General features: G+C 46.2%; 12 non-coding genes and 36 pseudogenes across 12 annotated transcripts; all 48 read right to left on the bottom strand.

Annotated features, from left to right (window-relative positions):
* Positions 1 to 67: 67 nt before the first annotated feature.
* LOC136733656 (uncharacterized) lies at positions 68 to 186 on the bottom strand (annotated as a pseudogene).
* A 219-nt stretch (positions 187 to 405) lies between these two features.
* Positions 406 to 524, bottom strand: LOC136733478 (uncharacterized; annotated as a pseudogene).
* A 231-nt stretch (positions 525 to 755) lies between these two features.
* Positions 756 to 874, bottom strand: LOC136733375 (uncharacterized; annotated as a pseudogene).
* A 210-nt stretch (positions 875 to 1084) lies between these two features.
* Positions 1085 to 1203, bottom strand: LOC136733493 (uncharacterized; annotated as a pseudogene).
* A 216-nt stretch (positions 1204 to 1419) lies between these two features.
* LOC136733717 (uncharacterized) lies at positions 1420 to 1538 on the bottom strand (annotated as a pseudogene).
* Positions 1539 to 2092: 554 nt separating this feature from the next.
* On the bottom strand, positions 2093 to 2211 carry LOC136733494 (uncharacterized; annotated as a pseudogene).
* A 216-nt stretch (positions 2212 to 2427) lies between these two features.
* LOC136733658 (uncharacterized) lies at positions 2428 to 2546 on the bottom strand (annotated as a pseudogene).
* Positions 2547 to 2765: 219 nt separating this feature from the next.
* On the bottom strand, positions 2766 to 2884 carry LOC136733539 (uncharacterized; annotated as a pseudogene).
* A 572-nt stretch (positions 2885 to 3456) lies between these two features.
* Positions 3457 to 3575, bottom strand: LOC136733376 (uncharacterized; annotated as a pseudogene).
* A 210-nt stretch (positions 3576 to 3785) lies between these two features.
* On the bottom strand, positions 3786 to 3904 carry LOC136733595 (uncharacterized; annotated as a pseudogene).
* A 216-nt stretch (positions 3905 to 4120) lies between these two features.
* LOC136733734 (uncharacterized) lies at positions 4121 to 4239 on the bottom strand (annotated as a pseudogene).
* Positions 4240 to 4455: 216 nt separating this feature from the next.
* On the bottom strand, positions 4456 to 4574 carry LOC136733718 (uncharacterized; annotated as a pseudogene).
* A 552-nt stretch (positions 4575 to 5126) lies between these two features.
* LOC136733496 (uncharacterized) lies at positions 5127 to 5245 on the bottom strand (annotated as a pseudogene).
* Positions 5246 to 5461: 216 nt separating this feature from the next.
* On the bottom strand, positions 5462 to 5580 carry LOC136733659 (uncharacterized; annotated as a pseudogene).
* Positions 5581 to 5796: 216 nt separating this feature from the next.
* Positions 5797 to 5915, bottom strand: LOC136733334 (5S ribosomal RNA). Its single transcript, XR_010810223.1, has one exon. It is a non-coding gene; the product is annotated as a 5S ribosomal RNA (ribosomal RNA).
* Positions 5916 to 6126: 211 nt separating this feature from the next.
* LOC136733773 (uncharacterized) lies at positions 6127 to 6265 on the bottom strand (annotated as a pseudogene).
* Positions 6266 to 6821: 556 nt separating this feature from the next.
* LOC136733392 (uncharacterized) lies at positions 6822 to 6940 on the bottom strand (annotated as a pseudogene).
* A 210-nt stretch (positions 6941 to 7150) lies between these two features.
* Positions 7151 to 7269, bottom strand: LOC136733691 (uncharacterized; annotated as a pseudogene).
* A 211-nt stretch (positions 7270 to 7480) lies between these two features.
* LOC136733333 (5S ribosomal RNA) lies at positions 7481 to 7599 on the bottom strand. Its single transcript, XR_010810222.1, has one exon. It is a non-coding gene; the product is annotated as a 5S ribosomal RNA (ribosomal RNA).
* A 209-nt stretch (positions 7600 to 7808) lies between these two features.
* LOC136733255 (5S ribosomal RNA) lies at positions 7809 to 7927 on the bottom strand. Its single transcript, XR_010810149.1, has one exon. It is a non-coding gene; the product is annotated as a 5S ribosomal RNA (ribosomal RNA).
* A 225-nt stretch (positions 7928 to 8152) lies between these two features.
* Positions 8153 to 8271, bottom strand: LOC136733325 (5S ribosomal RNA). The gene has a single exon (XR_010810215.1). It is a non-coding gene; the product is annotated as a 5S ribosomal RNA (ribosomal RNA).
* A 215-nt stretch (positions 8272 to 8486) lies between these two features.
* Positions 8487 to 8605, bottom strand: LOC136733474 (uncharacterized; annotated as a pseudogene).
* Positions 8606 to 8826: 221 nt separating this feature from the next.
* LOC136733358 (uncharacterized) lies at positions 8827 to 8945 on the bottom strand (annotated as a pseudogene).
* Positions 8946 to 9168: 223 nt separating this feature from the next.
* LOC136733253 (uncharacterized) lies at positions 9169 to 9287 on the bottom strand (annotated as a pseudogene).
* Positions 9288 to 9507: 220 nt separating this feature from the next.
* On the bottom strand, positions 9508 to 9625 carry LOC136733386 (uncharacterized; annotated as a pseudogene).
* Positions 9626 to 9835: 210 nt separating this feature from the next.
* LOC136733356 (uncharacterized) lies at positions 9836 to 9954 on the bottom strand (annotated as a pseudogene).
* A 223-nt stretch (positions 9955 to 10177) lies between these two features.
* Positions 10178 to 10296, bottom strand: LOC136733681 (uncharacterized; annotated as a pseudogene).
* A 218-nt stretch (positions 10297 to 10514) lies between these two features.
* Positions 10515 to 10633, bottom strand: LOC136733462 (uncharacterized; annotated as a pseudogene).
* Positions 10634 to 10850: 217 nt separating this feature from the next.
* On the bottom strand, positions 10851 to 10968 carry LOC136733309 (5S ribosomal RNA). The gene has a single exon (XR_010810200.1). It is a non-coding gene; the product is annotated as a 5S ribosomal RNA (ribosomal RNA).
* Positions 10969 to 11188: 220 nt separating this feature from the next.
* LOC136733295 (5S ribosomal RNA) lies at positions 11189 to 11306 on the bottom strand. Its single transcript, XR_010810187.1, has one exon. It is a non-coding gene; the product is annotated as a 5S ribosomal RNA (ribosomal RNA).
* A 210-nt stretch (positions 11307 to 11516) lies between these two features.
* Positions 11517 to 11635, bottom strand: LOC136733444 (uncharacterized; annotated as a pseudogene).
* A 223-nt stretch (positions 11636 to 11858) lies between these two features.
* LOC136733636 (uncharacterized) lies at positions 11859 to 11977 on the bottom strand (annotated as a pseudogene).
* Positions 11978 to 12195: 218 nt separating this feature from the next.
* On the bottom strand, positions 12196 to 12314 carry LOC136733526 (uncharacterized; annotated as a pseudogene).
* A 216-nt stretch (positions 12315 to 12530) lies between these two features.
* On the bottom strand, positions 12531 to 12649 carry LOC136733270 (5S ribosomal RNA). The gene has a single exon (XR_010810163.1). It is a non-coding gene; the product is annotated as a 5S ribosomal RNA (ribosomal RNA).
* Positions 12650 to 12864: 215 nt separating this feature from the next.
* On the bottom strand, positions 12865 to 12983 carry LOC136733770 (uncharacterized; annotated as a pseudogene).
* A 220-nt stretch (positions 12984 to 13203) lies between these two features.
* Positions 13204 to 13322, bottom strand: LOC136733574 (uncharacterized; annotated as a pseudogene).
* A 221-nt stretch (positions 13323 to 13543) lies between these two features.
* LOC136733357 (uncharacterized) lies at positions 13544 to 13662 on the bottom strand (annotated as a pseudogene).
* Positions 13663 to 13883: 221 nt separating this feature from the next.
* LOC136733706 (uncharacterized) lies at positions 13884 to 14002 on the bottom strand (annotated as a pseudogene).
* Positions 14003 to 14221: 219 nt separating this feature from the next.
* On the bottom strand, positions 14222 to 14340 carry LOC136733523 (5S ribosomal RNA). The gene has a single exon (XR_010810250.1). It is a non-coding gene; the product is annotated as a 5S ribosomal RNA (ribosomal RNA).
* A 209-nt stretch (positions 14341 to 14549) lies between these two features.
* Positions 14550 to 14668, bottom strand: LOC136733578 (uncharacterized; annotated as a pseudogene).
* A 209-nt stretch (positions 14669 to 14877) lies between these two features.
* LOC136733779 (uncharacterized) lies at positions 14878 to 14996 on the bottom strand (annotated as a pseudogene).
* A 210-nt stretch (positions 14997 to 15206) lies between these two features.
* Positions 15207 to 15325, bottom strand: LOC136733397 (uncharacterized; annotated as a pseudogene).
* A 209-nt stretch (positions 15326 to 15534) lies between these two features.
* On the bottom strand, positions 15535 to 15653 carry LOC136733256 (5S ribosomal RNA). Its single transcript, XR_010810150.1, has one exon. It is a non-coding gene; the product is annotated as a 5S ribosomal RNA (ribosomal RNA).
* A 224-nt stretch (positions 15654 to 15877) lies between these two features.
* Positions 15878 to 15996, bottom strand: LOC136733434 (uncharacterized; annotated as a pseudogene).
* A 215-nt stretch (positions 15997 to 16211) lies between these two features.
* LOC136733464 (uncharacterized) lies at positions 16212 to 16330 on the bottom strand (annotated as a pseudogene).
* Positions 16331 to 16551: 221 nt separating this feature from the next.
* Positions 16552 to 16670, bottom strand: LOC136733534 (5S ribosomal RNA). Its single transcript, XR_010810251.1, has one exon. It is a non-coding gene; the product is annotated as a 5S ribosomal RNA (ribosomal RNA).
* Positions 16671 to 16894: 224 nt separating this feature from the next.
* Positions 16895 to 17013, bottom strand: LOC136733319 (5S ribosomal RNA). The gene has a single exon (XR_010810209.1). It is a non-coding gene; the product is annotated as a 5S ribosomal RNA (ribosomal RNA).
* A 223-nt stretch (positions 17014 to 17236) lies between these two features.
* On the bottom strand, positions 17237 to 17355 carry LOC136733396 (5S ribosomal RNA). The gene has a single exon (XR_010810238.1). It is a non-coding gene; the product is annotated as a 5S ribosomal RNA (ribosomal RNA).
* Between the last annotated feature and the right edge of the window lie 660 nt (positions 17356 to 18015).

Here is an 18015-nt window from a genome sequence, read left to right on the forward strand (position 1 = left end):
AATTATATCTTCTCCAGACAGATAGAGAGTATTAAGAGCTACGATAAAGTTACCCAGGAGACGTAAAAGCTTGCAGCACCAGGTATTTCCAGGAGGTCTCACATTCATGTACCGACCAGGTCCTGCCCCGTTTAGCTTCCAAGATCTGACGAGATCGGGCGAGTTCAGGATGGTGTGGCCGCAAGCCGAGATGCCTGGCTGCATGATGTCTCTTAAAGGCTGGCGGGTATTGACGGAATTTCCAGCAAAAAAAAAAAAAAAAAAATAGAAAAATGGAGGGAAAAATATCAGTGCAGGAAAGGGTGTTGAAAGTAGCCGGGTACGTGTACAATTCTTCAATTATATCTCCTGGAGACAGAAAGAGAGTATTAAGAGCTACGATGAAGTTACCCAGGAGACGTAAAAAGCTTGCAGCACCTGGTATTTCTAGGAGGTCTCCCATCCAAGTACTGACCAGGCCCTGCCCCGTTTAGTTTCCGAGATCTGACGAGATCGGGCGCATTCAGGACGGTGTGGCCACAGGATGGTGTGGCCGCAAGACGAGATTCCTGGCTGCATGATGTCTCTTAAAGGCTGGCGGGTATTGACGGAACTGCCAGCAAAAAAAAAAAAAAAAAAGAAAAATGGATGGAAAAATATCAGTGCAGCAAAGGGTGTTGACAGTAGCTGGGTACGTGTACAATACTTCAATTATATCTCCTCCAGACAGAAAGAGAGAATTAAGAGCTACGATAAAGTTACCCAGGAGACGTAAAAGCTTGCAGCACCAGGTATTTCCAGGAGGTCTCACATTCAAGTACTGACCAGGTCCTGCCCCGTTTAGCTTCCGAGATCTGACGAGATCGGGCGCGTTCAGGATGGTGTGGCCGCAAGCCGAGACGCGTGGCTGCATGATATCTCTTAAAGGCTGGCGGGTATTGACGGAACTGCCAGCAAATAAAAAAAAGAAAAATAGAGGGAAAAATACCAGTGCAGCAAAGGCTGTTGAAAGTAGCCGGGTACGTGTACAATTCCTCAATTATAACACCTCCAGACAGATAGAGAGTATTAAGAGCTACGATGAAGTTACCCAGGAGACGTAAAAAGCTTGCAGCACCAGGTATTTCCTGGAGGTCTCCCATCCAAGTTCTGATCAGGCCCTGCCCCGTTTAGCTTCCGAGATCTGACGAGATCAGGCACGTTCAGGATGGTGTGGCTGCAAGCCAAGAGGCCTGGCTGCATGATGTCTCGTAAAGGTTGGCGGGTATTGACGGAACTTCCAGCAAAAAAAAAAAAAAAAAAAGAAAAATGGATGGAAAAATATCAGTGCAGCAAAGGGTGTTGACAGTAGCTGGGTACGTGTACAATACTTCAATTATATCTCCTCCAGACAGATAGAGAGTATTAAGAGCTACGATAAAGTTACCCAGGAGACGTAAAAGCTTGCAGCACGAGGTATTTCCAGGAGGTCTCACATTCATGTACTGACCAGGTCCTGCCCCATTTAGCTTCCGAGATCTGACAAGATCGGGCGCGTTCAGGACGGTGTGGCCGCAAGCCGAGATGTCTGGCTGCATGATGTCTCTTAAAGGCTAGCGGGTATTGACGGAATTTCCAGCAAAAAAAAAAAAAAAAAAATGGATGGAAAAATATCAGTGCAGCAAAGGGTGTTGAAAGTAGCCGGGTACGTGTACAATTCTTCAATTATATCTTCTCCAGACTGAAAGAGAGTATTAAGAGCTACGATGAAGTTCCCCAGGAGACGTAAAAAGCTGGCAGCACCTGGTATTTCCAGGAGGTCTCACATTTAAGTACTGACCAGGTCCTGCCCCGTTTAGCTTCCGAGATCTTCTGACATCGGGCTCATTCAGGACTGTGTGTCCGCAAGCCGAGAGGCCTGGTTGCATGATGTCTCTTAAAGGCTGGCGGATATTGACGGAACTGCCAGCAAAAAAAAAAAAAAAAAAAAAAAAAAGAAAAATGGATGGAAAAATATCAGTGCAGCAAAGGCTGTTGAAAGTAGCCGGGTACGTGTACAATTCCTCAATTATAACACCTCCAGACAGATAGAGAGTATTAAGAGCTACGATGAAGTTACCCAGGAGACGTAAAAAGCTTGCAGCACCAGGTATTTCCTGGAGGTCTCCCATCCAAGTTCTGATCAGGCCCTGCCCCGTTTAGCTTCCGAGATCTGACGAGATCAGGCACGTTCAGGATGGTGTGGCTGCAAGCCAAGAGGCCTGGCTGCATGATGTCTCTTAAAGCTTGGCGGGTATTGACGGAACTTCCAGCAAAAAAAAAAAAAAAAAAAGAAAAATGGATGGAAAAATATCAGTGCAGCAAAGGGTGTTGACAGTAGCTGGGTACGTGTACAATACTTCAATTATATCTCCTCCAGACAGATAGAGAGTATTAAGAGCTACGATAAAGTTACCCAGGAGACGTAAAAGCTTGCAGCACCAGGTATTTCCAGGAGGTCTCACATTCATGTACCGACCAGGTCCTGCCCCGTTTAGCTTCCAAGATCTGACGAGATCGGGCGAGTTCAGGATGGTGTGGCCGCAAGCCGAGATGCCTGGCTGCATGATGTCTCTTAAAGGCTGGCGGGTATTGACGGAATTTCCAGCAAAAAAAAAAAAAAAAAAATAGAAAAATGGAGGGAAAAATATCAGTGCAGGAAAGGGTGTTGAAAGTAGCCGGGTACGTGTACAATTCTTCAATTATATCTCCTGGAGACAGAAAGAGAGTATTAAGAGCTACGATGAAGTTACCCAGGAGACGTAAAAAGCTTGCAGCACCTGGTATTTCTAGGAGGTCTCCCATCCAAGTACTGACCAGGCCCTGCCCCATTTAGTTTCCGAGATCTGACGAGATCGGGCGCATTCAGGACGGTGTGGCCACAGGATGGTGTGGCCGCAAGACGAGATTCCTGGCTGCATGATGTCTCTTAAAGGCTGGCGGGTATTGACGGAACTGCCAGCAAAAAAAAAAAGAAAAATAGAGGGAAATATACCAGTGCAGCAAAGGGTGTTGAAAGTAGCCTGGTACGTGTACAATTCTTCAATTATATCTCCTGGAGACAGAAAGAGAGTATTAAGAGCTACGATGAAGTTACCCAGGAAACGTAAAAATCTTGCAGCACCTGGTATTTCTAGGAGGTCTCCCATCCAAGTACTGACCAGGCCCTGCCCCGTTTAGCTTCCGAGATCTTCTGACATCGGGCTCATTCAGGACTGTGTGTCCGCAAGCCGAGAGGCCTGGTTGCATGATGTCTCTTAAAGGCTGGCGGATATTGACGGAACTGCCAGCAAAAAAAAAAAAAAAAAAAAAAAAAAAAAAAGAAAAATGGATGGAAAAATATCAGTGCAGCAAAGGGTGTTGACAGTAGCTGGGTACGTGTACAATACTTCAATTATATCTCCTCCAGACAGAAAGAGAGAATTAAGAGCTACGATAAAGTTACCCAGGAGACGTAAAAGCTTGCAGCACCAGGTATTTCCAGGAGGTCTCACATTCAAGTACTGACCAGGTCCTGCCCCGTTTAGCTTCCGAGATCTGACGAGATCGGGCGCGTTCAGGATGGTGTGGCCGCAAGCCGAGACGCGTGGCTGCATGATATCTCTTAAAGGCTGGCGGGTATTGACGGAACTGCCAGCAAATAAAAAAAAGAAAAATAGAGGGAAAAATACCAGTGCAGCAAAGGCTGTTGAAAGAAGCCGGGTACGTGTACAATTCCTCAATTATAACACCTCCAGACAGATAGAGAGTATTAAGAGCTACGATGAAGTTACCCAGGAGACGTAAAAAGCTTGCAGCACCAGGTATTTCCTGGAGGTCTCCCATCCAAGTTCTGATCAGGCCTTGCCCCGTTTAGCTTCCGAGATCTGACGAGATCAGGCACGTTCAGGATGGTGTGGCTGCAAGCCAAGAGGCCTGGCTGCATGATGTCTCGTAAAGGTTGGCGGGTATTGACGGAACTTCCAGCAAAAAAAAAAAAAAAAAAAGAAAAATGGATGGAAAAATATCAGTGCAGCAAAGGGTGTTGACAGTAGCTGGGTACGTGTACAATACTTCAATTATATCTCCTCCAGACAGATAGAGAGTATTAAGAGCTACGATAAAGTTACCCAGGAGACGTAAAAGCTTGCAGCACCAGGTATTTCCAGGAGGTCTCACATTCATGTACCGACCAGGTCCTGCCCCGTTTAGCTTCCAAGATCTGACGAGAACGGGCGAGTTCAGGATGGTGTGGCCGCAAGCCGAGATGCCTGGCTGCATGATGTCTCTTAAAGGCTAGCGGGTATTGACGGAATTTCCAGCAAAAAAAAAAAAAAAAATAGAAAAATGGATGGAAAAATATCAGTGCAGCAAAGGGTGTTGACAGTAGCTGGGTACGTGTACAATACTTCAATTATATCTCCTCCAGACAGATAGAGAGTATTAAGAGCTACGATAAAGTTACCCAGGAGACGTAAAAGCTTGCAGCACGAGGTATTTCCAGGAGGTCTCACATTCATGTACTGACCAGGTCCTGCCCCATTTAGCTTCCGAGATCTGACAAGATCGGGCGCGTTCAGGACGGTGTGGCCGCAAGCCGAGATGTCTGGCTGCATGATGTCTCTTAAAGGCTGGCGGGTATTGACGGAATTTCCAGCAAAAAAAAAAAGAAAAATGGAGGGAAACATATCAGTGCAGCAAAGGGTGTTGAAAGTAGCCGGGTACGTGTACAATTCTTCAATTATATCTTCTCCAGACTGAAAGAGAGTATTAAGAGCTACGATGAAGTTCCCCAGGAGACGTAAAAAGCTGGCAGCACCTGGTATTTCCAGGAGGTCTCACATTTAAGTACTGACCAGGTCCTGCCCCGTTTAGCTTCCGAGATCTTCTGACATCGGGTTCATTCAGGACTGTGTGTCCGCAAGCCGAGAGGCCTGGTTGCATGATGTCCCTTAAAGGCTGGCGGATATTGACGGAACTGCCAGCAAAAAAAAAAAAAAAAAAAAAAAAAAGAAAAATGGATGGAAAAATATCAGTGCAGCAAAGGCTGTTGAAAGTAGCCGGGTACGTGTACAATTCCTCAATTATAACACCTCCAGACAGATAGAGAGTATTAAGAGCTACGATGAAGTTACCCAGGAGACGTAAAAAGCTTGCAGCACCAGGTATTTCCTGGAGGTCTCCCATCCAAGTTCTGATCAGGCCCTGCCCCGTTTAGCTTCCGAGATCTGACGAGATCAGGCACGTTCAGGATGGTGTGGCTGCAAGCCAAGAGGCCTGGCTGCATGATGTCTCTTAAAGCTTGGCGGGTATTGACGGAACTTCCAGCAAAAAAAAAAAAAAAAAAAGAAAAATGGATGGAAAAATATCAGTGCAGCAAAGGGTGTTGACAGTAGCTGGGTACGTGTACAATACTTCAATTATATCTCCTCCAGACAGATAGAGAGTATTAAGAGCTACGATAAAGTTACCCAGGAGACGTAAAAGCTTGCAGCACCAGGTATTTCCAGGAGGTCTCACATTCATGTACCGACCAGGTCCTGCCCCGTTTAGCTTCCAAGATCTGACGAGATCGGGCGAGTTCAGGATGGTGTGGCCGCAAGCCGAGATGCCTGGCTGCATGATGTCTCTTAAAGGCTAGCGGGTATTGACGGAACTTCCAGCAAAAAAAAAAAAAAAATAGAAAAATGGAGGGAAAAATATCAATTCAGGAAAGGGTGTTGAAAGTAGCCGGGTACGTGTACAATTCTTCAATTATATCTCCTGGAGACAGAAAGAGAGTATTAAGAGCTACGATGAAGTTACCCAGGAGACGTAAAAAGCTTGCAGCACCTGGTATTTCTAGGAGGTCTCCCATCCAAGTACTGACCAGGCCCTGCCCCGTTTAGCTTCCGAGATCTGACGAGATCTGGCGCATTCAGGACGGTGTGGCCACAAGCCGAAAGGCCTGGCTGCATGATGTCTCCTAAAGGTTGGCGGGTATTGACGGAACTTCCAGCAAAAAAAAAAAAAAAAAAATGGAGGGAAAAATATCAGTGCAGCAAAGGGTGTTGAAAGTAGCCGGGTACGTGTACAATTCTTCAATTATATCTTCTCCAGACTGAAAGAGAGTATTAAGAGCTACGATGAAGTTCCCCAGGAGACGTAAAAAGCTGGCAGCACCTGGTATTTCCAGGAGGTCTCACATTTAAGTACTGACCAGGTCCTGCCCCGTTTAGCTTCCGAGATCTGACAAGATCGGGCAAGATCGGGCAAGATCGGGCGCGATCAGGACGGTGTGGCCGCAAGCCAAGAGGCCGGGCTGCATGATGTCTCTTAAAGGCTGGCGGGTATTGACGGAACTTCCAGCAAAAAATAAAAAATAAATAAATAGAAAAATGGAGGGAAAAATATCAGTGCAGGACAGGGTGTTGAAAGTAGCCGGGTACATGTACAATTCTTCAATTATATCTCCTCCAGACTGAATGAGAGTATTAAGAGCTACGATGAAGTTACCCAGGAGATGTAAAAAGCATTCAGCACCTGGTATTTCCAGGAGGTCACCTATCCAATTACTGACCAGGCCCTGCCCAGTTTTTCTTCCGAGATCTGACGAGATCTTGCGTCTTCAGGACGGTGTGGCCTCAAGCCAAGAGGCCTGGCTGCATGATGTCTCTTAAAGGCTGGAGGGTATTGATGGAACTTCCAGCAAAAAACAAAAGAAAAAAGAAAAATGGAGGGAAAAATATCAGTGCAGCAAAGCGTGTTGAAAGTAGCCGGGTACGTGTACAATTCTTCAATTATATCTCCTGGAGACAGAAAGAGAGTATTAAGAGCTACGATGAAGTTACCCAGGAGACGTAAAAAGCTTGCAGCACCTGGTAATTCTAGGAGGTCTCCCATCCAAGTACTGACCAGGCCCTGCCCCGTTTAGCTTCCGAGATCTGACGAGATCGGGCGCGTTCAGGATGGTGTGGCCGCAAGTCGAGATGCCTGGCTGCATGATGTCTCTTAAAGGCTGGCGGGTATTGACGGAAATGCCAGCGAAAAAAAAAAAGAAAAATAGAGGGAAAAATACCAGAGCAGCAAAGGGTGTTGAAAGTAGCCGGGTACATGTACAATTCTTCAATTATATCTTCTCCAGACAGAAAGAGAGTATTAAGAGCTACAATGAAGTTCCCCAGGAGACGTAAAAAGCTGGCAGCACCTGGTATTTCCAGGAGGTCTCACTTTCATGTACTGACCAGGTCCTGCCCCGTTTAGCTTCCGAGATCTGACGAGATCGGCCGCGTTCAGGATGGTGTGGCCGCAAGCCAAGATGCCTGGCTGCATGATGTCTCTTAAAGGCTGGCGGGTATTGACGGAACTGCCAGCAAAAAAAAAAAAAGAAAAATAGAGGGAAATATACCAGTGCAGCAAAGGGTGTTGAAAGTAGCCGGGTACGTGTACAATTCTTCAATTATATCTCCTGGAGACAGAAAGAGAGTATTAAGAGCTACGATGAAGTTACCCTGGAGACGTAAAAAGCTTGCAGCAACTGGTATTTCTAGGAGGTCTCCCATCCAAGTACTGACCAGGCCCTGCCCCGTTTAGCTTCCGAGATCTGACGAGATCGGGCGCGTTCAGGATGGTGTGGCCGCAAGCCGAGATGCCTGGCTGCATGATGTCTCTTAAAGGCTGGCGGGTATTGACGGAACTGCCAGCAGAAAAAAAAAAAAAAATAGAGGGAAATATACCAGTGCAGCAAAGGGTGTTGAAAGTAGCCGGGTACGTGTACAATTCTTCAATTATATCTCCTGGAGACAGAAAGAGAGTATTAAGAGCTACGATGAAGTTACCCAGGAGACGTAAAAAGCTTGCAGCACCTGGTATTTCAAGGAGGTCTCCCATCCAAGTACTGACCAGGCCCTGCCCCGTTTAGCTTCCGAGATCTGACGAGATCGGGCGCATTCAGGACGGTGTGGCCACAAGCCGAAAGGCCTGGCTGCATGATGTCTCTTAAAGGTTGGCGGGTATTGACGGAACTTCCAGCAAAAAAAAAAAAGAAAAAAAGAATAAAGAAAAATGGATGGAAAAATATCAGTGCAGCAAAGGGTGTTGACAGTAGCTGGATACGTGTACAATACTTCAATTATATCTCCTCCAGACAGAGAGAGAGTATTAAGAGCTACGATGAAGTTACCCAGGAGACGTAAAAAGCTTACAGCACCTGGTATTTCTAGGAGGTCTCCCATCCAAGTACTGACCAGGTCCTGCCCCGTTTAGCTTCCGAGATCTGACGAGATCGGGCGCATTCAGGACGGTGTGGCCGCAAGCCAAGAGGCCTGGCTGCATGATGTCTCTTAAAGGTTGGCGGGTATTGACGGAAGTTCCAGCAAAAAAAAAAAAAAAAAAGAAAAATGGATGGAAAAATATCAGTGCAGCAAATGGTGTTGACAGTAGCTGGGTACGTGTACAATACTTCAATTATATCTCCTCCAGACAGATAGAGAGTATTAAGAGCTACGATAAAGTTACCCAGAAGACGTAAAAGCTTGCAGCACCAGGTATTTCCAGGAGGTCTCACATTCATGTACTGACCAGGTCCTGCCCCGTTTAGCTTCCGAGATCTGACGAGATCGGGCGCGTTCAGGATGGTGTGGCTGCAAGCCGACATGCATGGCTGCATGATGTCTCTTAAAGGCTGGCGGGTATTGACGGAATTTCCAGCAAAAAAAAAAAAAAAAAAAAATAGAAAAATGGAGGGAAAAATATCAGTGCAGGAAAGGGTGTTGAAAGTAGCCGGGTACGTGTACAATTCTTCAATTATATCTCCTGGAGACAGAAAGAGAGTATTAAGAGCTACGATGAAGTTACCCAGGAGACGTAAAAAGCTTGCAGCACCTGGTATTTCTAGGAGGTCTCCCATCCAAGTACTGACAAGGCCCTGCCCCGTTTAGCTTCCGAGATCTGACGAGATCGGGCGCATTCAGGACGGTGTGGCCACAAGCCGAAAGGCCAGGCTGCATGATGTCTCTTAAAGGTTAGCGGGTATTGACGGAACTTCCAGCAAAAAAAAAAAAGAAAAAAGAAAAAAGAAAAATGGATGGAAAAATATCAGTGCAGCAAAGGGTGTTGACAGTAGCTGGATACGTGTACAATACTTCAATTATATCTACTCCAGACAGAGAGAGAGTATTAAGAGCTACGATGAAGTTACCCAGGAGACGTAAAAGCTTGCAGCACCTGGTATTTCTAGGAGGTCTCACATTCAAGTACTGACCAGGTCCTGCCCCGTTTAGCTTCCGAGATCTGACGATATCATGCGCGTTCAGGACGGTGTGGCCGAAAGCCGAGAGGCCCGGCTGCATGATGTCTCTTTAAGGCTGGCGGGTATTGACGGAACTTCCAGCAAAAAAAAAAAAAAAAAAAAAAGGAAAATGGAGGGAAAAATATCAGTGCAGCAAAGGCTGTTGAAAATAGCCAGGTACGTGTACAATACATCAATTATATCTCCTCCAGACAGATAGAGAGTATTAAGAGCTACGATGAAGTTTCCCAGGAGACGTAAAAATCTTGCAGCACCAGGTATTTCCAGGAGGTCTCCCATCCAAGTACTGACCAGGCCCTGCCCCGTTAGCTTCCGAGATCTGACGAGATCGGGCGCGTTCAGGATGGTGTGGCCGCAAGCCGAGATGCCTGGCTGCATGACGTCTCTTAAAGGCTGGCGGGTATTGACGGAACTGCCAGCAAAAAAAAAATAGAAAAATAGAGGGAAATATACCAGTGCAGCAAAGGGTGTTGAAAGTAGCCGGGTACGTGTACAATTCTTCAATTATATCTCCTGGAGACAGAAAGAGAGTATTAAGAGCTACGATGAAGTTACCCAGGAGACGTAAAAAGCTTGCAGCACCTGGTATTTCTAGGAGGTCTCCCATCCAAGTACTGACAAGGCCCTGCCCCGTTTAGCTTCCGAGATCTGACGAGATCGGGCGCATTCAGGATGGTGTGGCCACAAGCCGAAAGGCCTGGCTGCATGATGTCTCTTAAAGGTTGGCGGGTATTGACGGAACTTCCAGCAAAAAAAAAAAATGAAAAAGAAAAAAGAAAAATGGATGGAAAAATATCAGTGCAGCAAAGGGTGTTGACAGTAGCTGGATACGTGTACAATACTTCAATTATATCTCCTCCAGACAGAGAGAGAGTATTAAGAGCTACGATAAAGTTACCCAGGAGACGTAAAAGCTTGCAGCACTAGGTATTTCCAGGAGGTCTCACTTTCATGTACTGACCAGGTCCTGCCGCGTTTAGCTTCCGAGATCTGATGAGATCGGGCGCGTTCAGGATGGTGTGGCCGCAAGCCGAGATGCCTGGCTGCATGATGTCTCTTAAAGACTGGCGGGTATTGACGGAATTTCCAGCAAAAAAAAAAAAAAAAAATAGAAAAATGGAGGGAAAAATATCAGTGCAGGAAAGGGTGTTGAAAGTAGCCAGGTACGTGTACAATTCTTCAATTATATCTCCTGGAGACAGAAAGAGAGTATTAAGAGCTACGATGAAGTTACCCAGGAGACGTAAAAAGCTTGCAGCACCTGGTATTTCTAGGAAGTCTCCCATCCAAGTACTGACCAGGCCGTGCCCCGTTTAGCTACCGAGATCTGACGAGATCGGGCGCATTCAGGACGGTGTGGCCGCAAGCCGAGATGCCTGGCTGCATGATGTCTCTTAAAGACTGGCGGGTATTGACGGAATTTCCAGCAAAAAAAAAAAAAAAAATAGAAAAATGGAGGGAAAAATATCAGTGCAGCAAAGGGTTTTGAAAGTAGCCGGGTACGTGTACAATTCTTCAATAATATCTCCTACAGACTGAAAGAGAGTATTAAGAGCTATGATGAAGTTACCCAGGAGACGTAAAAAGCTTGCAGCACCTGGTATTTCCAGAAGGTCACCCATCCAAGTACTGACCAGGCCCTGCCCCGTTAGCTTCCGAGATCTGACGAGATCGGGCGCGTTCAGGACGGTGTGGCCGCAAGCCAAGAGGCCTGGCTGCATGATGTCTCTTAAAGGCTGGCGGGTATTGACGGAACTTCCAGCAAAAAAAAAAAAAAAAAAAAATGGAAAATGGAGGGAAAAATATCAGTGCAGCAAAGGCTGTTGAAAATAGCCAGGTACGTGTACAATACATCAATTATATCTCCTCCAGACAGATAGAGAGTATTAAGAGCTACGATGAAGTTTCTCAGGAGACGTAAAAAGCTTGCAGCACCAGGTATTTCCAGGAGGTCTCCCATCCAAGTACTGACCAGGCCCTGCCCCGTTAGCTTCCGAGATCTGACGAGATCGGGCGCGTTCAGGATGGTGTGGCCGCAAGCCGAGATGCCTGGCTGCATGACGTCTCTTAAAGGCTGGCGGGTATTGACGGAACTGCCAGCAAAAAAAAAAAAGAAAAATAGAGGGAAATATACCAGTGCAGCAAAGGGTGTTGAAAGTAGCCGGGTACGTGTACAATTCTTCAATTATATCTCCTGGAGACAGAAAGAGAGTATTAAGAGCTACGATGAAGTTACCCAGGAGACGTAAAAAGCTTGCAGCACCTGGTATTTCTAGGAGGTCTCCCATCCAAGTACTGACCAGGCCGTGCCCCGTTTAGCTCCCGAGATCTGACGAGATCGGGCGCATTCAGGATGGTGTGGCCACAAGCCGAAAGGCCTGGCTGCATGATGTCTCTTAAAGGTTGGCGGGTATTGACGGAACTTCCAGCAAAAAAAAAAAATAAAACAGAAAAAAGAAAAATGGATGGAAAAATATCAGTGCAGCAAAGGGTGTTGACAGTAGCTGGATACGTGTACAATACTTCAATTATATCTCCTCCAGACAGAGAGAGAGTATTAAGTGCTACGATAAAGTTACCCAGGAGACGTAAAAGCTTGCAGCACTAGGTATTTACAGGAGGTCTCACTTTCATGTACTGACCAGGTCCTGCCGCGTTTAGCTTCCGAGATCTGATGAGATCGGGCGCGTTCAGGACGGTGTGGCCGCAAGCCGAGATGCCTGGCTGCATGATGTCTCTTAAAGACTGGCGGGTATTGACGGAACTTCCAGCAAAAAAAAAAAAAAAAAATAGAAAAATGGAGGGAAAAATATCAGTGCAGGAAAGGGTGTTGAAAGTAGCCAGGTACGTGTACAATTCTTCAATTATATCTCCTGGAGACAGAAAGAGAGTATTAAGAGCTACGATGAAGTTACCCAGGAGACGTAAAAAGCTTGCAGCACCTGGTATTTCTAGGAAGTCTCCCATCCAAGTACTGACCAGGCCGTGCCCCGTTTAGCTCCCGAGATCTGACGAGATCGGGCGCATTCAGGACGGTGTGGCCACAAGCCGAAAGGCCTGGCTGCATGATGTCTCTTAAAGGTTGGCGGGTATTGACGGAACTTCCAGCAAAAAAATAAAATAAAAAGAAAAATGGAGGGAAAAATATCAGTGCAGCAAAGGGTGTTGAAAGTAGCCTAGTACGTGTACAATTCTTCAATTATATCTCCTCCAGACAGAAAGAGAGTATTAAGAGCTACGATGAAGTTACCCAGGAGACGTAAAAGGCTTGCAGCACCTGGTATTACTAGGAGGTCTCCCATCCAACTACTGACCAGGCCCTGCCCCGTTTAACTTCCGAGATCTGACGAGATCGGGCGCATTCAGGACGGTGTGGCCGCAAGCCAAGAGGCCTGGCTGCATGATGTCTCTTAAAGGTTGGCGGGTATTGACGGAACTTCCAGCAAAAAAAAAAAAAAAAAAAGAAAAATGGATGGAAAAATATCATGCAGCAAAGGGTGTTGACAGTAGCTGGGTACGTGTACAATACTTCAATTATGTCTCCTCCAGACAGATAGAGAGTATTAAGAGCTACGATAAAGTTACCCAGGAGACGTAAAAGCTTGCAGCACCAGGTATTTCTAGGAGGTCTCACATTCATGTACCGACCAGGTCCTGCCCCGTTTAGCTTCCAAGATCGGGCAAGATCGGGCGCGTTCAGGACGGTGTGGCCGCAAGCCGAGATGTCTGGCTGCATGATGTCTCTTAAAGGCTGGCGGGTATTGACGGAATTTCCAGCAAAAAAAAAAAAAAAAAAAAAAGAAAAATGGAGGGAAAAATATCAGTGCAGGAAAGGGTGTTGAAAGTAGCCGGGTACGTGTACAATTCTTCAATTATATCTCCTGGAGACAGAAAGAGAGTATTAAGAGCTACGATGAAGTTTCCCAGGAGACGTAAAAAGCTGGCAGCACCTGGTATTTCCAGGAGGTCTCACATTTAAGTACTGACCAGGTCCTGCCCCATTTAGCTTCCGAGATCTGACGAGATCGGGCGCATTCAGGACGGTGTGGCCACAAGCCGAAAGGCCTGGCTGCATGATGTCTCTTAAAGGTTGGCGGGTATTGACGGAACTTCCAGCAAAAAAAAAAAAAAAAAAAAAATGGAAAATGGAGGGAAAAATATCAGTGCAGCAAAGGCTGTTGAAAGTAGCCGGGTACGTGTACAATACTTCAATTATATCTCCTCCAGACAGATAGAGAGTATTAAGAGCTACGATGAAGTTTCCCAGGAGACGTAAAAGGCTTGCAGCACCAGGTATTTCCAGGAGGTCTCCCATCCAAGTACTGACGAGGCCCTGCCCCGTTTAGCTTCCGAGATCTGATGAGATCGGACGTGTTCAGGACGGTGTGGCCGCAAGCCAAGAGGCCGGGCTGCATGATGTCTCTTAAAGGCTGGCGGGTATTGATGGAACTTCCAGCAAAAAATAAAAAATAAATAAATAGAAAAATGGAGGGAAAAATATCAGTGCAGGACAGGGTGTTGAATGTAGCCGGGTACATGTACAATTCTTCAATTATATCTCCTCCAGACTGAATGAGAGTATTAAGAGCTACGATGAAGTTACCCAGGAGATGTAAAAAGCATTCAGCACCTGGTATTTCCAGGAGGTCACCCATCCAATTACTGACCAGGCCCTGCCCAGTTTTTCTTCCGAGATCTGACGAGATCTTGCGTCTTCAGGACGGTGTGGCCGCAAGCCGAGATGCCTGGCTGCATGATGTCTCTTAAAGGCTGGCGGGTATTCACGGAATTTCCAGCAAAAAAAAAAAAAAAAAAATAGAAAAATGGAGGGAAAAATATCAGTGCAGGAAAGGCTGTTGAAAGTAGCCGGGTACGTGTACAATTCTTCAATTATATCTCCTGGAGACAGAAAGAGAGTATTAAGAGCTACGATGAAGTTACCCAGGAGACGTAAAAAGCTTGCAGCACCTGGTATTTCTAGGAGGTCTCCCATCCAAGTACTGACCAGGCCCTGCCCCGTTTAGCTTCCGAGATCTGACGAGATCGGGCGCATTCAGGACGGTGTGGCCACAAGCCGAAAGGCCTGGCTGCATGATGTCTCTTAAAGGTTGGCGGGTATTGACGGAACTTCCAGCAAAAAAAAAAAAAAAAAATGGATGGAAAAATATCAGTGCAGCAAAGGGTGTTGACAGTAGCTGGGTACGTGTACAATACTTCAATTAAATCTCCTCCAGACAGATAGAGAGTATTAAGAGCTACGATAAAGTTACCCAGGAGACGTAAAAGCTTGCAGCACAAGGTATTTCCAGGAGGTCTCACATTCATGTACTGACCAGGTCCTGCCCCGTTTAGCTTCCGAGATCTGACGAGATCGGGCGCGTTCAGGATGGTGTGGCCGCAAGCCGAGATGCCTGGCTGCATGATGTCTCTTAAAGGCTGGCGGGTATTGACGGAACTGCCAGCAAAACAAAAAAAGAAAAATAGAGGGAAAAATACCAGTGCAGCAAAGGGTGTTGAAAGTAGACGGGTACGTGTACAATTCTTCAATTATATCTTCTCCAGACAGAAAGAGAGTATTAAGAGCTACGATAAAGTTACCCAGGAGACGTAAAAGCTTGCAGCACTAGGTAATTCCAGGAGGTCTCACTTTCATGTACTGACCAGGTCCTGCCCCGTTTAGCTTCCGAGATCTGACGAGATCGGCCGCGTTCAGGATGGTGTGGCCGCAAGCCAAGATGCCTGGCTGCATGATGTCTCTTAAAGGCTGGCGGGTATTGACGGAACTGCCAGCAAAAAAAAAAAAGAAAAATAGAGGGAAATATACCAGTGCAGCAAAGGGTGTTGAAAGTAGCCGGGTACGTGTACAATTCTTCAATTATATCTCCTGGAGACAGAAAGAGAGTATTAAGAGCTACGATGAAGTTACCCTGGAGACGTAAAAAGCTTGCAGCAACTGGTATTTCTAGGAGGTCTCCCATCCAAGTACAGACCAGGCCCTGCCCCGTTTAGCTTCCGAGATCTGACGAGATCGGGCGCGTTCAGGATGGTGTGGCCGCAAGCCGAGATGCCTGGTTGCATGATGTCTCTTAAAGGCTGGCGGGTATTGACGGAACTGCCAGCAGAAAAAAAAAAAAAAATAGAGGGAAATATACCAGTGCAGCAAAGGGTGTTGAAAGTAGCCGGGTACGTGTACAATTCTTCAATTATATCTCCTGGAGACAGAAAGAGAGTATTAAGAGCTACGATGAAGTTACCCAGGAGACGTAAAAAGCTTGCAGCACCTGGTATTTCAAGGAGGTCTCCCATCCAAGTACTGACCAGGCCCTGCCCCGTTTAGCTTCCGAGATCTGACGAGATCGGGCGCATTCAGGACGGTGTGGCCACAAGCCGAAAGGCCTGGCTGCATGATGTCTCTTAAAGGTTGGCGGGTATTGACGGAACTTCCAGCAAAAAAAAAAAGAAAAAAAGAATAAAGAAAAATGGATGGAAAAATATCAGTGCAGCAAAGGGTGTTGACAGTAGCTGGATACGTGTACAATACTTCAATTATATCTCCTCCAGACAGAGAGAGAGTATTAAGAGCTACGATGAATTTACCCAGGAGACGTAAAAAGCTTACAGCACCTGGTATTTCTAGGAGGTCTCCCATCCAAGTACTGACCAGGTCCTGCCCCGTTTAGCTTCTGAGATCTGACGAGATCGGGCGCATTCAGGACGGTGTGGCCGCAAGCCGAGAGGCCTGGCTGCATGATGTCTCTTAAAGGTTGGCGGGTATTGACGGAAGTTCCAGCAAAAAAAAAAAAAAAAAAGAAAAATGAATGGAAAAATATCAGTGCAGCAAATGGTGTTGACAGTAGCTGGGTACGTGTACAATACTTCAATTATATCTCCTCCAGACAGATAGAGAGTATTAAGAGCTACGATAAAGTTACCCAGAAGACGTAAAAGCTTGCAGCACCAGGTATTTCCAGGAGGTCTCACATTCATGTACTGACCAGGTCCTGCCCCGTTTAGCTTCCGAGATCTGACGAGATCGGGCGCGTTCAGGATGGTGTGGCCGCAAGCCGACATGCATGGCTGCATGATGTCTCTTAAAGGCTGGCGGGTATTGACGGAATTTCCAGCAAAAAAAAAAAAAAAAAAAAATAGAAAAATGGAGGGAAAAATATCAGTGCAGGAAAGGGTGTTGAAAGTAGCCGGGTACGTGTACAATTCTTCAATTATATCTCCTGGAGACAGAAAGAGAGTATTAAGAGCTACGATGAAGTTACCCAGGAGACGTAAAAAGCTTGCAGCACCTGGTATTTCTAGGAGGTCTCCCATCCAAGTACTGACCAGGCCCTGCCCCGTTTAGCTTCCGAGATCTGACGAGATCGGGCGCATTCAGGACGGTGTGGCCACAAGCCGAAAGGCCTGGCTGCATGATGTCTCTAAAAGGTTAGCGGGTATTGACGGAACTTCCAGCAAAAAAAAAAAAGAAAAAAAGAAAAAAGAAAAATGGATGGAAAAATATCAGTGCAGCAAAGGGTGTTGACAGTAGCTGGATACGTGTACAATACTTCAATTTAATCTCCTCCAGACAGAGAGAGAGTATTAAGAGCTACGATGAAGTTACCCAGGAGACGAAAAAGCTTGCAGCACCTGGTATTTCTAGGAGGTCTCCCATCAAAGTACTGACCAGGCCCTGCCCCGTTTAGCTTCCGAGATCAGACGAGATCGGGCGCATTCAGGACAGTGTGGCCACAAGCCGAGAGGCCTGGCTGCATGATGTCTCTTAAAGGTTGGCGGGTATTGACGGTACTTCCAGCAAAAAATAAAAAAGAAAAAGAAAAAAGAAAAATGGAGGGAAAAATATCAGTGCAGCAAAGGGTGTTGAAAGTAGCCGGGTACGTGTAGAATTCTTCAATAATATCTCCTCCAGACTGAAAGAGAGTACTAAGAGCTATGATGAAGTTACCCAGGAGACGAAAAAGCTTGCAGCACCTGGTATTTCTAGGAGGTCTCCCATCAAAGTACTGACCAGGCCCTGCCCCGTTTAGCTTCCGAGATCAGACGAGATCGGGCGCGTTCAGGACGGTGTGGCCGCAAGCCAAGAGCCCTGGCTGCATGATGTCTCTTAAAGGCTGACGGGTATTGACGGAACTTCCAGCAAAAAAAAAATGGATAAAGAAAAATGGAGGGAAAAATATCAGTGCAGCAATGGGTGTTGAAAGTAGCCGGGTACGTGTACAATACTTCAATTATATCTCCTCCAGACAGAAAGAGAGTATTAAGAGCTACGATGAACTCACCTAAAGGATTATTAGGAACACCATACTAATACTGTGTTTTACCCCCTTTCGCCTTCAGAACTGCTTTAATTCTACGTGGCATTGATTCAACAAGGTGCTGAAAGCATTCTTTAGAAATGTTGGCCCATATTGATAGGATAGCATCTTGCAGTTGATGGAGATTTGTGGGATGCACATCCAGGGCACGAAGCTCCCGTTCCACCACATCCCAAAGATGCTCTATTGGGTTGAGATCTGGTGACTGTGGGGGCCAGTTTAGTACAGTGAACTCATTTTCATGTTCAAGAAACCAATTTGAAATGATTCCACCTTTGTGACATGGTGCATTATCCTGCTGGAAGTAGCCATCAGAGGATGGGTACATGGTGGTCAAAAAGGGATGGACGTGGTCAGAAACAATGCTCAGGTAGGCCGTAGCATTTAAACGATGCCCAATTGGCACTAAGGGGCCTAAAGTGT

Source organism: Amia ocellicauda, unplaced genomic scaffold (genome assembly GCF_036373705.1).
Source record: "Amia ocellicauda isolate fAmiCal2 unplaced genomic scaffold, fAmiCal2.hap1 HAP1_SCAFFOLD_36, whole genome shotgun sequence".
Taxonomy (NCBI): Eukaryota; Metazoa; Chordata; class Actinopteri; order Amiiformes; family Amiidae; genus Amia; species Amia ocellicauda.